Source organism: Alosa alosa, chromosome 10, assembly GCF_017589495.1.
Source record: "Alosa alosa isolate M-15738 ecotype Scorff River chromosome 10, AALO_Geno_1.1, whole genome shotgun sequence".
Taxonomy (NCBI): Eukaryota; Metazoa; Chordata; class Actinopteri; order Clupeiformes; family Clupeidae; genus Alosa; species Alosa alosa.
In genome coordinates, this window is record NC_063198.1 from 20,548,679 (window position 1) to 20,564,757 (window position 16,079).

Consider the following 16,079-nt stretch of genomic DNA (forward strand, 5'->3'; position numbering starts at 1 on the left):
ACATATGGCAGACCAGGGTAACCTCTCTAGTCAGGGAAAAAGAGAAAACATTGCAAGTTGATGCAACCGTTAGAGACTAAGAAAGGCTAGTTTAAAACTAGCAAACAAGTGATTACCTAAAAAGCTTATAAAAACCTTGCAAACACCACCAAAACGCAGGTACTGATAGAACCTTGCTAGAATAGTAAATGGTGGTCAATTTTGTGACATTTTCATGTAGTGGTTCTATTCTCATTTGCCTCACTAACAGTATAGATAGTTTCATGTACAGTAGATTCCCTATCTCTTGTCTCTGTGTCTGTTTACAGAACTGCGCTAAGGAGGCTGTGAAACGCACTGAGATGATCTTCAGGGAGCTGCTCCAGTCCATTGAAAGGTGCCGTTCTGAGGTGATTCAGCTGATCAGAGATCAGGAGAAGGCAGCGGTGAGCCAGGCTGATAAAGTCATAAAGGACCTGGAGCAGGAAATTGCTGAGATAAGAAGAGAACAGGCAGAGCTGGATCAGCTCTCACATGAGGAGGATCATGTCCAATTTCTCCAGGTAGCCTCATTATTCGCAATTAACTTGATTATTTTGATGAATTTGATTACACTCTCTGTGTTCTGTGGGGAGTCCCACACCACTTTAAACATGGTGCACCTTTCAGGGTATTATTCTTCATTCTTCATCCTCCAGACATAAGGTCAGGAGACCCAAAAAGTTTTGTTCCGTTGCTCTATAGAATTAACTGCCAAACCTATTGTCACTCATGTATATGGTTTTGGTTCAGCATTCTGTTTTGTTCATGCTTAAAGAACAGTAGTATGTTTAGATGAGGAAGAATGACGAATACCCTGAAAGGTACACCATGTTTAAAGTGAAGCATGGTCATGGCCAAGTGATGCTCTAGGCCTATTTTGCTTCCTCTGGCACTGATAATCAGTTGCATATAAAGGGGTAGGTACAGTCATTGAAATGTTTGGAAATCCTTGTCAGTTTGACAGTATTCACTTCCCACAGCGTTTCGGTGATATTTTGTGTTGAATTTGGATAAACGAATTGTTGTTTCAGTTGTCAGTTATTGATCGAGTTATAGTTGTTAGCTATTGAAATGGTCCTGGGCCCACTTCCCCGAAAGCATCTTAAGCCTAAGAGCGTCGTAAAGTCCCTCTTACGAACGTCTTAAGATTTGGCAACTGTATCCCGAAACCATCGTAGCTTAAGAGCATCGTGAAAACACTCGTAGATCTACGAGTGCTCCAGAGTACTCGTTACCGACTAAGAGCGTCTTAACAGTACTTCTCACTGAGGTCACCAACAGGACATACAGAGGAATTACAACTTACAATAGATAATCCAATTTACGTTCCCATTCTTTATTGTGTTTACCTGTGATGAATCAGATTTTAGCGTGCAAAATAGCCTACACGGTCAGTGACCGAAGTATAATTCATGTTCACGATTCATATTCAACAATGGGAAAACCCATTTTCGGGGTGTTTCGTTATTTCATTGTTCAAATACGTGAAATGAAATTGAGAGCACGGACTCGTCACCTTATGCTATTCTCAACTTTGAAAATGAAAGTTGAACAAGGATGTATATCATTGTCCAAATAGGCGAACGCACGGAACCGTCACCTTATACCATTCTCAACTTGGAAAATGAAAATTGAAACAAGGAAGTTGGGAGACAGGGGGGAAAGTGTCAAAATAAAAGTTGCGTACGTCGTTATGTCTGTCCGGTGCCAGACCGACGGGGATGCCGATGGACGCCTAATCACGCCAGGTAGACTGATGGTTGTAAACCTCTTTAGGATTAGTGCTAGGGGATTTAATAAGGACTTTAAAAAGGATAATTAAAAAGGCATAATTTCGGACGTAGGCTACGATCGTCAAGTTAGTGAATGGCAGCCAATACCGACTCATAGCCTATTAGCTGCAACACGATTTGCATTCTGTGATTATTAGCAGTCTGTGTGTGCAACACATAACTCCGCACTGCAGTTCAACGCGAGTTTAACATGTGTATGTGTGCGTATTATACATAATAATGAAAACTGATTTATTTTCACTGTTTCCAGCACGCCGGCGAAAGAAGTTGTTCCAGCAGTAGCCTACCCGAGAAGCTCAGCAGTGCCATTCATAGAATCGCTCATCTAGCAATACCAAGAAAGGTCAGTAGGTGGCCTCGGCAGTCCATTTATCAAGACAGTCCCGTCTATATCATGATAATCTATTCCACACGTCATAATGTTTCATAATGTTAAGTCACTACTAAACATGGACATTAAGGGGACAAAGCTTCTTTAGGGTGGTTCAGGGGTTATTTCTGAAGAGTAATAGGTGTATTACAATTACAATGACACAAGTAACACACACTCCAGTCGAGGGAGTAGGGTATGGCTGCAGCCTGTAGGCCATCCACATCCAAGTGTTGTCACATGACACTATCACTCCTGTCCACTCCTGTCACTCTGGTGATTGGCTTTAAATCCCTAACAACCTAATCTCTACACCTAGCTCTGGGGGCCATGGACCCCCTGTTACCTCTGCTGTATGGTATACTGTATCATGAAAGCTAAAAGGGCATATGGGTTAACCCTTTATAATGTTCTCTGTGTAATGACATGTTTGTGGTATATCAGCTGTGATCCTGAAACTCTCAAAGTAATGCTGCTATTGTACTGTTGCTCTTATCTTATTTCAGTACTTAAAACCGAGCTGAAGATGGCAAGCCCAAGTTGGTAAACCCAAATACCCCAGCAGGGTGTCAGAAGTCCACACTGATGTCCACCAAGGAGGCCCGCATCTATATCTACCGGGAGAAGAGGATCACATTACCAACACCTCAAAAGGAGCTGATTAACCCGGACAATGCCTTAGCCCACGTGGAAAAGTTCAGAGCAGAGTGTGTCCCGGCGCCATCACGCCAGCTGTGCCTGGGCTAACTGGCTCTGACCTTTGGCCAGACATGAACGCACCATTCTGCTGGCCTGTGGAAAGCTGTGGTGGCTACATAAAGTTGTAAGTATTTCACATTCAATATCATTGTGGGCTATTCATTTTACATTGCTGATAAACAGCCTCACATCAATCCCTTCTCCTGTGCCCATCACACCCGCTGTATTCCAGCTGGGTGCACACGTTAATGTTTTGGTTGAGAGAAACCCAGGAACTGTCCAGAGTACATCATCCCTCTGCCAGTCGTTTTCAGTGTTCTGGTCTCTCAAGTATTCTTTAACCCGGCCCTTTTAATACCCAATGTTGTGGCCCCGTCTTTTGACCATACCACATCACTAAATGACAAGCTGCTTTCTATGCTCTGTACCTTCATGGCACCTTTTGTTCCCTTCACTGTGGCCCCTTTTTGCCTCTACTTGACACATAGCTTTCCATGTTCAGGTCTTACAAGCTAACTTCAACCTGGCAGTTTAAATGATGTGGTTCTCTGTTATGTTATCAGTGTTCTGCTCTTACCAGTGCTCTATAACACAGCACTTATGGTTTCCTTGTGTTGTGATGCTGTGTATTGTTGTCCAATTTCATACACTTTTAAATATGTTCTATGTATATAGTCTTATAGCTGCTTTGTCTCTGTGGCACATTTTTTTGTTCTCTTCTTTTCACTGTGGTCACTTGCTGCACTCTCAATAAAGTGGTCAGTGCTACAATGATGTATTATGGAGTGTCTTATATATGGGCCTATAATTTAACAAATCCTTTAGAAGGCCCTTAAAGAGACATAAGAACCATAATAATGAATGGCTTTCAGGAAGAATAGATACATTATCAGGCAAACATGGACTTTTAATCAAAACTCATATTAACAATCACACTGGGAGGAGTAACACAACTATACGGTCCATTCTTGAGTCCAAGTGATGTGATTTAGTTTAGTGTGTGTTCAGTTTGAAAGTCCAATGTCAGTAAAAGTGTCAGTCTATGTTATGTAGTATGTGTGTGTTCAGTTGAAAGTGCAAGTCAGTCAAATAAGTTATGTGATTTATGTAGGCTTGTGTGTGTTCAGTAAGTATTATGTCAGGAAAAGTTTCAATCCATTTATGTGGTTTTGTGTGTGTTCAGGATATGGATGGGTTGAGGAAAGAAACTCTTCAAACTCTCTCTTCTGGTTTTGATGCAGCAGAGACGTCTGCCTCAAGGGTTAAAATAGTCCATGGTCAGGGTGAGAAGAGTAGTAAGCCTACAACATTCATATAAGAACACTACAATTCACTTAACATTGTCGTCAATAACTGCTAAAACGGCACGCAATACACATGCACACATAGAAAGTGTTATACTAAAATACAAGCATACATTTCATTTTCATTGATAGCCTATTATGTGCATTCACAAACCCCAAACTGTAATTTAATTTCAATGTCATAATGTTAGCTGAATTCACAAACCCCAACTCGTCATTTCATTTAAATGTCACAATGTTAACTGAACAACATTTAGTATTGTAGTGGTCACTGATTGAATATAATTAATTTGTATATATTTTATTCGATTGGTATTCATTTCTGTTTCATATCTGTAACCATCAAATTACCAAACATTTGTAATGAACTCAATGAATGCTGTTGTTGGTGGAATTACATTTTTTGAAATACACAAACATTTGAAGCCCGATTTGGTGTTGAGAATGAGGAGAAGGCTAGCCTGACGAGCCAGACCCACATTAAAATGTAGGGTCTGGATACTCACCGTTCGCAGTGTTCAGTCCGAGGGGCGGGATAATCGGTTGTCTTTCAAATTCCCTCTGCACGCAATAGGATAACGCTACAACTCACGAGTCCCATGCTTTTTCCCACCAGCGGAGCTAGTTGGCTAGTTCAAACTTTTGCCAACTTAAAAAAATCTTAACTCGTGTCACCGTGTTCGCCAACAGCAACATCCATCTTCTTTGTTTTCAAGTAGCAGGGAATTCACGTCGAACTGTTTCAACTCTGCCGTCAATCATTATGCTAAGCCCGCCTAACGACTCTATACACGATGTGATTGGCCTGATCGAAGTGTAATTTTTCCAGCCCGCAAGATTAGCTAAACTAGCCCGGACAGCAAATTAAATTTGCTGCCGCTATGGTGCCTCTAGATTTCTAGGAGAAGGCGGCTCTCAACTGAAAATCGTGTTGCTTTTGTTGCCATCTTGGATGGTATACTTGTACTCTTGCCATTGAGATGAATAGGAAATAGTTACTTGTTAGCCTATTTGTGTCTCAAAATCAAACAAATAACAAGCCTACTCCCTCGACTGGAGTGTGTGTTACTTGTGTCATTGTAATTGTAATACACCTATTACTCTTCAGAAATAACCCCTGAACCACCCTAAAGAAGCTTTGTCCCCTTAATGTCCATGTTTAGTAGTGACTTAACATTATGAAACATTATGACGTGTGGAATAGATTATCATGGTATAGACGGGACTGTCTTGATAAATGGACTGCCGAGGCCACCTACTGACCTTTCTTGGTATTGCTAGATGAGCGATTCTATGAATGGCACTGCTGAGCTTCTCGGGTAGGCTACTGCTGGAACAACTTCTTTCGCCGGCGTGCTGGAAACAGTGAAAATAAATTAGTTTTCATTATTATGTATAATACGCACACATACACATGTTAAACTCGCGTTGAACTGCAGTGCGGAGTTATGTGTTGCACACACAGACTGCTAATAATCACAGAATGCAAATCGTGTTGCAGCTAATAGGCTATGAGTCGGTATTGGCTGCCATTCACTAACTTGACGATCGTAGCCTACGTCCGAAATTATGCCTTTTTAATTATCCTTTTTAAAGTCCTTATTAAATCCCCTAGCACTAATCCTAAAGAGGTTTACAACCATCAGTCTACCTGGCGTGATTAGGCGTCCATCGGCATCCCCGTCGGTCTGGCACCGGACAGACATAACGACGTACGCAACTTTTATTTTGACACTTTCCCCCCTGTCTCCCAACTTCCTTGTTTCAATTTTCATTTTCCAAGTTGAGAATGGTATAAGGTGACGGTTCCGTGCGTTCGCCTATTTGGACAATGATATACATCCTTGTTCAACTTTCATTTTCAAAGTTGAGAATAGCATAAGGTGACGAGTCCGTGCTCTCAATTTCATTTCACGTATTTGAACAATGAAATAACGAAACACCCCGAAAATGGGTTTTCCCATTGTTGAATATGAATCGTGAACATGAATTATACTTCGGTCACTGACCCTACACTGTAACAAGATTCTGTGATTTTCACAGCATCACTGCTGTTTTTGAGAAAAATGTGTACTGTATTTGTGAATACAGTATGTTGCTGTAGTTTCGCTATGAATTATGGTCAAAAATGGTCAAACTACAGTAATCAAAATTTGCTGCGAATCATAACACAGTAATAAATCTGACTCCTCCCTCACTTGTCAGCTTTTTGAAAATTTTGAAAAAACATGGCGGAAAATCAGTTGGGGTTTTCTGTTTTCTTTTTGCACATAAATACAAAGTTAAGCTCCCAGATAGCAAGGTGACATTGATATTATGTTGATGTTCCATCCAAATCATCATTTTGAAAAGATATTGAAAAGTCATGGATTTATGGTTTACTGGGAAATTTTGACGTGGTGATTGAAACGTGCACCGCGTGATGACGTTTGAACTGTCCGGCGGCGGCAGATCATTTTTGAGCAACAGTTCAGTCAGTCAGACCAACGGTGTTCACAGCTCCATCTTAATGGTAAGCAAGCATTTATTTATGTAACGTTAATGTTTCATTAATACTACATTAAATTCGGGCATGTGTACAGTCTATGTACGTTGTACTGTCTAACTTACAAACTCATCCATGCTTGTTGGATCAACTAAGTAAGTAACGTTAGGCTAGCTATCATAGCTTCTAGTTGCTGTTGCTGTGAAGGTGGCATTAACGTTAATGTTTTATGTTACGTTAACGCTTTGGCAGTCTCATTTTATATTAGGCCTACCTTAGTTCTCAGTAAGTTACAGTTTATTATATTCATATAATTTATATAAAACATTCGCTAGTAGTGCTAGGCCTAGTATGTTGCTGTCACAATGTTAGGCTGAAGATGATGTGCTGCTGGTTAACGTTAACGTGGAGGTTTAGCTGCTAGCACTACCAGCTAACTTATGTAACGTTAACTCATCGTAATCAGTACATATATCTATGTGTTGCTGCAAGCAAACATCATCAATGAGCTCACCCAGCTGGCTAACGTTAGCAGCTAAATATACCTTGCGAAACTGAGTTATGCTAACACCATCTTCAGCCTCGTGATTTTGACAGTAAACTCAAAAACATACAGTATATATATAAATGATTATTCTAAAGTTTCACTTGTAAGTAGCCTTCAGTTTCAGTTGAAAATTGTTATCTAACACTGTTTATCTTTTTTTCTTCTATTTCTGCTAGGTGCTGCTTCACTCTGCTACTGGTGGTGGATCCGGCTGACTGCAACCGTTGGTCTAACGCTGCAGCACAATTTTAGAATTTCTAAACGGAAAAAGTGAATAAATGTACTTGCTTTTCAAACTGATAACAAGTTGTCAATTGTTATTTATGCAAGTTTGTGTAGCCTAAACCATACCTAGGCCTAGTCAAATTTATCCTGGCTGTAGATAAAGCAGGATATGAATTTCCCAAAATTACTGTATATAATATTACAGCACTGGTATTACTACTGTACTAAGTTACAGTATGATCCATAAGTACTGTGATTAAAAAATACGGTAGACAATTCAATACTGTATACATTACAGCACTGGTAGTACTACTGTAGTTTGCATTTACAGTATCAGGCATAGGTACTGTGATTTCATATACAGTAGGTGTACTGTAGAGTGAAATACAGCAACTTGCTGGTTATTTGCTGCCAGCAAGTTGCTGTAAATTTTACGTTAAACTTTTTACAGTGTACATTTAATGGTCATAATAATGTGATGAAAAGCGGACAAAAATGCAATCAAGTTATGAAACGAGACGTTGCCAGAATAGTTTGACATTATCTTTGCTAAGTGAAGGCTATATTTTATTAGGCCTATGAGGTAAAAAGCAGAGAAAGCAACATGTGGTTTAGTCTGTAGCCTACTGCATCAAAGCCTACACATTTCCTATCTTTCTTACTCGACTTCTTTCTTATCTTCAAACGTGTTCTTGACACCGCGAAAAATGATTGCATGGTGCAACAATCTAATCTTAAAATAATTACAATTATTTATGTCTCTGTGTGGTATATAACCTACTTGGGATGCTTACTTGCAGATGTCAAAGTGTTTCTATTTTCGTATTGATGTGAATTAATGTGTAGATCCGAAGTTTAAATGGTAGGCCTATAGCTGTGACGTGCAGTCACCTGACATCACCATCAAATCAGAGAATATTTCAGAACTATTAACGTGCACAGCTCCTCTTCAGAGCATCTTCAGTGAACGCGCGTTCACGCTACGAGCATGTTCGGGAAACAGTCGGAAAAACCAAACGAACGATCGTAAGATGAATAGTAGAAAACCCTCTTAAGAGCGTGTCTCCGTCGTTACCGGGAAACTGGGCCCTGGTCCTAATCCAAAAGTGTGTCTATTTTACTTAAAAACCAAATTTCAAAAAGGGTGACAAGACTTTTGTCAGTGACTGTATATAATGCGCAATAATGTATTCATACAGTATATTTGAGTTGGGCATTTACCATGTCTATTCATGGTCTATTTCCTTGTGGAAAGGCCTAAAGAATAAGTTTAAAGGTTTTGTTTTGGTAATCTTTACTGTCTTTCAGTTACCAGACCCTCCGCCCGGCTGCTGTATGTAAACATTTACCCAGTGTCACTTTCAGTCCAAATCTGTCATTTGAAGACCCAGGGCTTGCTCTCTCTGCTCTGAAGCAGAACGTAGAACACATTTTGCAACTTCAAATGGCAAAGATGACCAGACAAGGTAAGAAAAATGAAAAAACATCATTCCTTACATGAACTCTCTGACTTACTGAAACAAATGACTTGCTGAATTCAATTCAATATTAATCCATATCTGTTTTTTAGAATATGTGGATGCTGTGGTGCAAGTGGATGCAGCGTCCATACCACTTTTGGGTCCAAGTGCCCAAGGACCCAGGTCTCAGTCTGACCCATGGCCATTTCCTGATCCCACCCAGGGATGGAGTGGTAAAATAAGAGGTGGGTACACTATGAATTCTATGATCAGATAGTGGAGGTTATTGTCCAATGTTTATAACAATATCAATGGTATTAAATGGTTCCTAGAGTGCAATTGGTGAATAAACTCTTTTGACAGGTGGATCAACTCTAATAAGAGGTGGATAAACTCTATTTCTGAAATTTCAGAGGTGGACAAACTGTGTTTACTTGCGTTTAGCCTCCACTACATCTTGCTTTTCGGTCTTAGGCAGAGCAGTTGCCATACCAAACTGGGGCACAGTTGGTGAGGATGCTCTCTATGGTGCAGTGGTAGAAGTTCACCAGGATCTGTGGAGACAGGTGGATCGTCTTTAGTCTCCTCAGAAACAAGAGACGCTGGTGAGCTTCCTTGATCAGGGTAGAGGTGTTGAGGGTCCAAGAGAGGTCCTCAGAGATTTATATTTTAAAAGAAACTTGAAGCTGGTGACACGCTCCACCTCAGTCCAGTTGATGATGTGCTAGCTTTAGACTTCCTGAAGTCCACAATGAGCTCTTTGGTCTTCTTGGTGTTGAGAGCCAGGTTGTTGTCAGTGCACCACGATGTTAGGACCTCCTCCCTGTAGGCCGTCTCATCGTTATTGCTGATGAGCCCAATCACCGTAGTGTCATCTGCAAATTTGACAATGGTGTTAGAGCCATGTACAGGTGTGCAGTCGTAGGTGAAGAGCGAGTAAAGGAGAGGGCTCAGCACACATCTTTGTGGTATGCCAATGTTCAGGGTGATAGTTGAGGAGGTGTGATGATCTAACCTAACAGACTGAGGTCTGTTGGTTAGGAAGTCCATAATCCAGTTACAGAGGGAGGTATTGATGCCCAGTTCACTGAGTTTGGTGATCAGTTTGGAGGGGATGATGGTGTTGAATGCTGAACTAGTCAATGAACAGCATTCTCACATAGGTGTTGCTATTGTCAAGGTGGGACAGGGCAGAGTGAAGTGCCGTAGAGATGGCATCCTCTGTGCTCCTGTTCTGATGGTAGGCGAATTGGAAGGGGTCCAGTGAGGGTGGTAAGCAGGTCTTGAGATGGGCCAGGCCCAGCACTTCATGATGGACGGAAGTAATTAAGGCTTGTTGCAGTGGAGTGTTTTGGTACTGGCACGATGGAGGTGGTTTTAAAGCATGCGGGAACAGCTGCCTGGGCTAGTGACAGATTAAATATGTCAGTCTAAACTTCAGTCAGCTGCACAGCACAGGCCCGGAGTACGCATCCGGGGATACCATCAGGACCAGCAGCCTTACGTGCATTAGTCCTGCTCAGTGCCGCACACACATCGGTAGTGGAGAGTGTGAGGGGCTGGTGATCTGCAGAGACCACAGCCTTGATGACCACCTCCTTGTTGTCCCTATCAAAGCGGCCATAGAAGTGGTTCAGCTCATCAGGCAAGGAGGTGTCGGTGACAGGGGGGATGGAGTTAGTGACAGGGGAGATGGCCTGGATGCCTTGCCACATGCGTCGGGGGTCAGAGTTGTTTTTGAAGTGAACCTCAATCCTTAGCTTGTGGTTGTGCTTGGCCTTTTTGATGCCCCTTTTCAGGTTAGCCCTGGATGAGCTATAGGCTTGAGCATCACCTGATCTGAATGCAATGTCAGCAGGAGTCTGACCTCACTGTTTATCCACGGCTTCTGATTAGGGAAAGTGGAAATCTGTTTGAGGGTGGTGACACTGTTGATGTTTGAGTTGATACAGTACAGATATGAATCAGTGTCCGTGTGGGAGTCATGGGTGGCCTGAGTTGTGAACACTCTCCAGTCAGTGTTTTCCCAAACGCTGCTGAGTGCTGATCAAGTCAGACAACATGGATGTGCCTTAAATACTTAAAAAGAAGTGTGTGTGTGTGTGGGGGGGATTACTGTTTGTGTGTGTGTGTGTGTGTGTGTGTGTAATAATATGTGTGTTTAGGACGACTATGTGTTTACATGTTGACGTATTTAATCAAAGATGATTGTTTTCTTTTACATGGATGAACATAAATGCATGATACAACTTCAGTTGGAGCTGGAAGGAGGAGGTAAAAAATCCTGGATTGTCCAGTAAACATCATAGAATCAGAAAATGCATTCCATTGAAATTATGAATCGTAAAAATGGAAAAATTTTCTGCAGTATTTACAGCATCTAAAATAGTAATTGTTTCAGATTTGTCGTATGGTATGTCCACTGTACTTTTCTTTGTCTGATATTTAACAGGCAAGACACATCTGAACACACCAACCCTCAGACACTCAGACACACTCAGAGCTTGGATGACAAACTCATGCTTAATACCTCTGCCCAGAACTGGAAACTAGTAGGGCCACGTAATTATGTAGCCGCAGTACAGAGAGAGCTGTATCTGCCGGATTTAAAGGATGATCCAAGATCAGAGAGATCTGAGATCAGAGAGATCTGAGAGGGGACGGCAGGACACAGCTCAAAACATGAATCTCCGTGAGAGATGGGATGCACCCAAAAGTATTCAGATGAACATCAAGGACCCTCTCTTATCCAATGGGCTGCACATAAATTATGTCTGTTTGGAGCTCATGAAGAAAGTTTTCAGGAGGCAAATTAACAATTTCAAGAATAAATTTGGTGTTGACTTCCAGGAAAAGAAGACCGATGAAGATGTAACTATCACAGCTCAGACCAGGGGGAATCAAATAGTCAATCTGGAAATGAATGCCCTCAGGGCACTGATGTCTCTTTATCAAAAAGCTCTCACGACAATCATGAACTGTCCTTCGCAAAATGCATCTCACAACCAAACAGAGATGGTAAATAAGCTTCTCGGCGACATCCGGGAACAAAATGAATCTCTTGTTGTTGCAGATGGATTTGAGAGTGGAGTCTGGATGATGATTGGCCTTCCAGATCATCTACGTTTTGCAGTAAGAAAAATCGAGGAGAGGCTAACTGCACCTGTCTTTGATGAAAAACACAAGGACATGATTGGATATGAGCGAGGTAGTGAGTTCTTGAGACCGTATGTTGATGGCCTAGCATGGCAAGCTGCGAAAGGGAATGAAGAAATTGAGTGGGAACATGGAGCAGCAGGTGGGGAAGGAGTTTATGTGAACATGGAAGAGCAAGGAGGAGCAGGATGGAAAGCAAATAGATAGATAGATAGATAGATAGATAGATAGATACTTTTATTGATCCCCAGGGGAAATTCAAGAACAAGAATAGGGGATTTGAGGGTGGTGCAAAAGGATATGGATCGTCAGTGGATGGAGCCACCAGTCCTGATCCTATATGGAGAAGAGGAACGAAAACTAGGATCACCTGGGAGGAAGGCACGGTAAAAAAGCATCGGTAAAAACGCATCTCAGCGACATCCGGGAACAGAACTCATCTCTTGTTGTTGCAGATGGATTTGAGAGTGGAGTCTGGATGATGTTTGGCCTTCCATTTGCTGTAAGTGGAATCGAGAAGAGGTTTGGTGGACCTGTCTTTGATGAAAAATACAAGGACATGATTGGGTATGAGGAAAATGCTGGGCTCTTGAGACCATCACAGGCAGATATGGACTCTGAAATAAGAGCCAGGAGGGCAAAGAGCATACGGTATTTTAGTGGATGGAGCCCATTATGATGCTTTATATTGATGCATCAAGGGCAGCTATAGAATCTGAGGTGTGTTTCAAGTGATACAGAGTGGACTTGATTAATGTTTGTTTGTATTGTGTGTAATTATAACACTGTAGGGGAACTCAGACAACAACAAAGAAATGTCCTGTGTTTATTCTGCTGAAATCTCTAGATCCCTGCTGCTGACTATAGTTTTATTTCTGGTGATGGATTATTATACTGGTGTCTATTATCAATTATAAATATTTATAATCTACAAATTAATCAATTATATATTATACATTATATAAGAATGAATTAAAATGTGTAAGGGGTATACGGGGAAAATATATTGAAATGTTTTGTGTCATTATAAATAATAAAAATACAACTATGCTAGATTGAAACATGTAGCCTACTGTTTAAGTGCCATGCTAACAGTGTAAGTGCAAACTTGGAGTGAATGAATTGTGTGTGCAGTAGGAAATATGATCACACAGACATATGCCTTACAATTATTCTAACGCCAGCCTTTTGGAAAAGGACCATACTTGCTGCCTAACCCAGAGTTAAATAAGAGGATGCATTCCCTTCTGGTATCTGTATGTGCAATTTGCCTTATTCACCCGGCGGCCATTGTAAGCCAGAACGAGGCTACAGGGTACACTTGCCATCACACCTCAGTCCAGCAGATGGCGGTAATGCGCTCCATTTATAAACTGCCAAAAAAAAGCTCACAGAAAAAAAGGGTTTGCTGGCCTGCCACTGCCTACCAGAGTAACCTGGCAGTTTGCAAACGGAGTGCATTACCACCATCTGTTGGACTGAGGTGTGATGGCAAGTGTACCCTATAGCCTCGTTCTGGCCGCCAGGTGAGTAAGGTGAATAACCCTGTCCTACACCTCCCAAACATTAATTAGCATCACAGTGAGAGTGAAAGGGGATTCTCATTGAAGTTGAAGAGTAGGTTAGTCTACAGTATACCATAGTGTCAGTTGTGTTTCCATGCTTTAATTCCACATTCCAGTACAGTCCTGGGCTCTCAGCTGGACCCAGTGGAGGTGGTTGGAGAGAGGAATAAGGTGGCGAAGCAGCCATCCACTGAGCAGCTATTTCAGTGACAGGCTGATCATCGCTTTGTGCTGTCAAAGTGTCTTGCATTGGGTGTGACTTATTTCCCAGCATGGCTGGAGAGGAAGGAAGGACCTGCTATGTCTCTCCTGTGAAGGAACGATATCGCAGGTCCTTCCTTCCTGCTGCTGTTAGACTGTACGATCAGCACCGCCCCAGCAGACCACACAATACAATAGAACTAATCAAAGTGCAATTTTAAGGCATCTTTGTATTTATTAGTACTTTAGATGTTAAATCATCTTTTGAGTATTTCCCATTTGTCCTTTAATATGTGCAATACCTGTGGGCAGTAGAAGGCTCACTAGTGTCTCTTCTTCCTGAGGAGACTAAAGAAGGTCCACCTGTCTCCTCAGTTCATGGTGAATTTCTACTGCTGCACCATCGAGAGCATCTTCACCAACTGTGTCACAGTATGGTATGGCTGCTGCTCTGCCTCCGACTTGAAAGCACTGCAGAGAGGGTGGTAAAAATTGCCCAATGCATCACTGGTTCCTCACTCCTCTCCATCAAGGCCATCCAGGGCAAGGGAAGGCATACAGTAAGGCGCGCAGCATCATGAAAGACTGTTCTCACCCCAACCACAGACTGTTCATCCCACTGCCCTCCGGGAGGCGTTACAGATCTCTCCGTACCTGAACCAGCTGGGTTCAGAGGAAGCCCTGACAGGGACAAGGAGACGGACGTTCTGCCCCTCAAGAAGGTTTTGTTCAGGTTATGTTCAATTATGTTCGGTTATTTCAGTGCATGTTCAATCAGGCCGCTATTTTTACACTTGTCACACAATGGCGTTTCATTTTGACGAAGGTCCGATTGACAAAGAAGCACAAAATAATGTAATTTTCATCCGTGCAATTCACCGTTACAGGGCGATAAGACCACGACATCACATGATAGCCTATCCATTCTTTTCCAAACGAGTTTTTCAAGAGCGCTAGAGTTTTTCAGCTGAATCCTAATATAGGCTACTTGAAAAGCATTCTCCATCCCTACATTACGCATGGTGGATTAGAATAGAATAAAATAAATCTTTAATGTAGGCTAGCTAGCCTACACCATAGTGGACATTTGTGTTTGGCTCACCAGACAGATGGACAAACAACATCTCAGACACATTGAAGATATAATTAAAACAAGTACAGTACAAAAAAGGGGAAACATAGCCTATAGAAAATGAATAAATAAGTTTAAATATAGCTGTACAGCTCAGTCGGGTATGCATGTTGTCACTAAGTTTGGTTAAGAATGCTGATGGCATTTGTGATAAAATATTTTTTTAATAGGCTACACACGCTCTCCGACTGGGAATTTTTGTAGTGTTGGAGACGCAGAGCATATCGGCAAGCTGCCGGTCGGTGCGTAAAGTTTGCCTTGCGCTAAAGCAGTTCCTGGACACAAACCCAGGATCATTAAAGTGTAGTTTCACCAACTGGCAGGTCAGCATCACTTATTACATTTTCCAAATGTGCACCGAAATGTGTCCAATACCATGCCTTCCGACATTCACCCTTCCGATGATGGAGCGCAAAAGTTTAACTTGGCCCACAGCTGCAGGACCCGCGTTAAAATAGAAAATTACACTTGGGATTCTCAAAGAATTCTATGGCCCACTCAATCTGTTACAACTAGGCTAGTTTAAGAAAGCATCGTTCAAAGCAGTCAATACAATACGTGATGTCCAGTGAATTATTTAATTGTTCTTTTGACATTAAATAGGCTATCTTAAACATGCGCATTTACACGGTCAGTTAGGCTATTCTCTGCCAAGCAAGGTCTCGGACGCAGGCGCTTAAGTATTGCTCTTTTTTTGTTATTACAGTTCTCTCCTCCTCGTAAGCCTCGACTACTCCGCCTCTGAAAAATACGGTGCTCTTCAGTTTCACTCATGGTTTCGACTCTCAATAGATGATGCCTTTATAAGTTCGCCGTGAACGCGCAAAACTCTAGGTTATCTAACACAGGGTTGATTTAACTAACTGGTAACCCGTGTTTTGGAACCGACAGCTCGGGTTTAGTCGCCACAGGTTCAGACAACCCAGAGGTTAAGTTTTATCTCAGTGTTTGTTAAACCTCCTTTCTGGAATACCCCTCTGGTCAATTCTATACTTGCTGTCACTTTTGCTGCTGAAACAATTCAGATTTCTCCATGGTGAAACAATTGAAGGATTATCTTATCTGATTTTATCTTAGTTACTTCTATCCAAGATCAGTGAAAACACACACTGAGTCTCTGA

The 16,079-nt window shown here is 41.8% G+C and overlaps 3 long non-coding RNA genes across 4 annotated transcripts; 2 read left to right on the forward strand and 1 right to left on the reverse strand.

Annotated features, from left to right (window-relative positions):
• The first annotated feature begins 1,434 nt into the window (after positions 1-1,434).
• LOC125302094 lies at positions 1,435-4,159 on the forward strand. 2 transcript variants are annotated; one of them, XR_007194838.1, is made up of 4 exons: positions 1,435-1,769; positions 2,065-2,157; positions 2,691-3,007; positions 4,067-4,159. It is a non-coding gene; the product is annotated as an uncharacterized LOC125302094 (long non-coding RNA). The 2 variants fall into 2 exon arrangements; XR_007194837.1 differs by lacking the exon at positions 4,067-4,159 and having other exon boundaries at positions 2,691-3,654.
• LOC125302095 lies at positions 4,110-6,180 on the reverse strand. The gene is made up of 3 exons (XR_007194839.1): positions 5,839-6,180; positions 5,451-5,543; positions 4,110-4,184 (listed from the first exon to the last, which is right to left on the reverse strand). It is a non-coding gene; the product is annotated as an uncharacterized LOC125302095 (long non-coding RNA).
• A 2,576-nt stretch (positions 6,181-8,756) lies between these two features.
• Positions 8,757-11,498, forward strand: LOC125302097. The gene is made up of 4 exons (XR_007194840.1): positions 8,757-8,910; positions 9,015-9,149; positions 11,160-11,178; positions 11,357-11,498. It is a non-coding gene; the product is annotated as an uncharacterized LOC125302097 (long non-coding RNA).
• Positions 11,499-16,079: the final 4,581 nt, after the last annotated feature.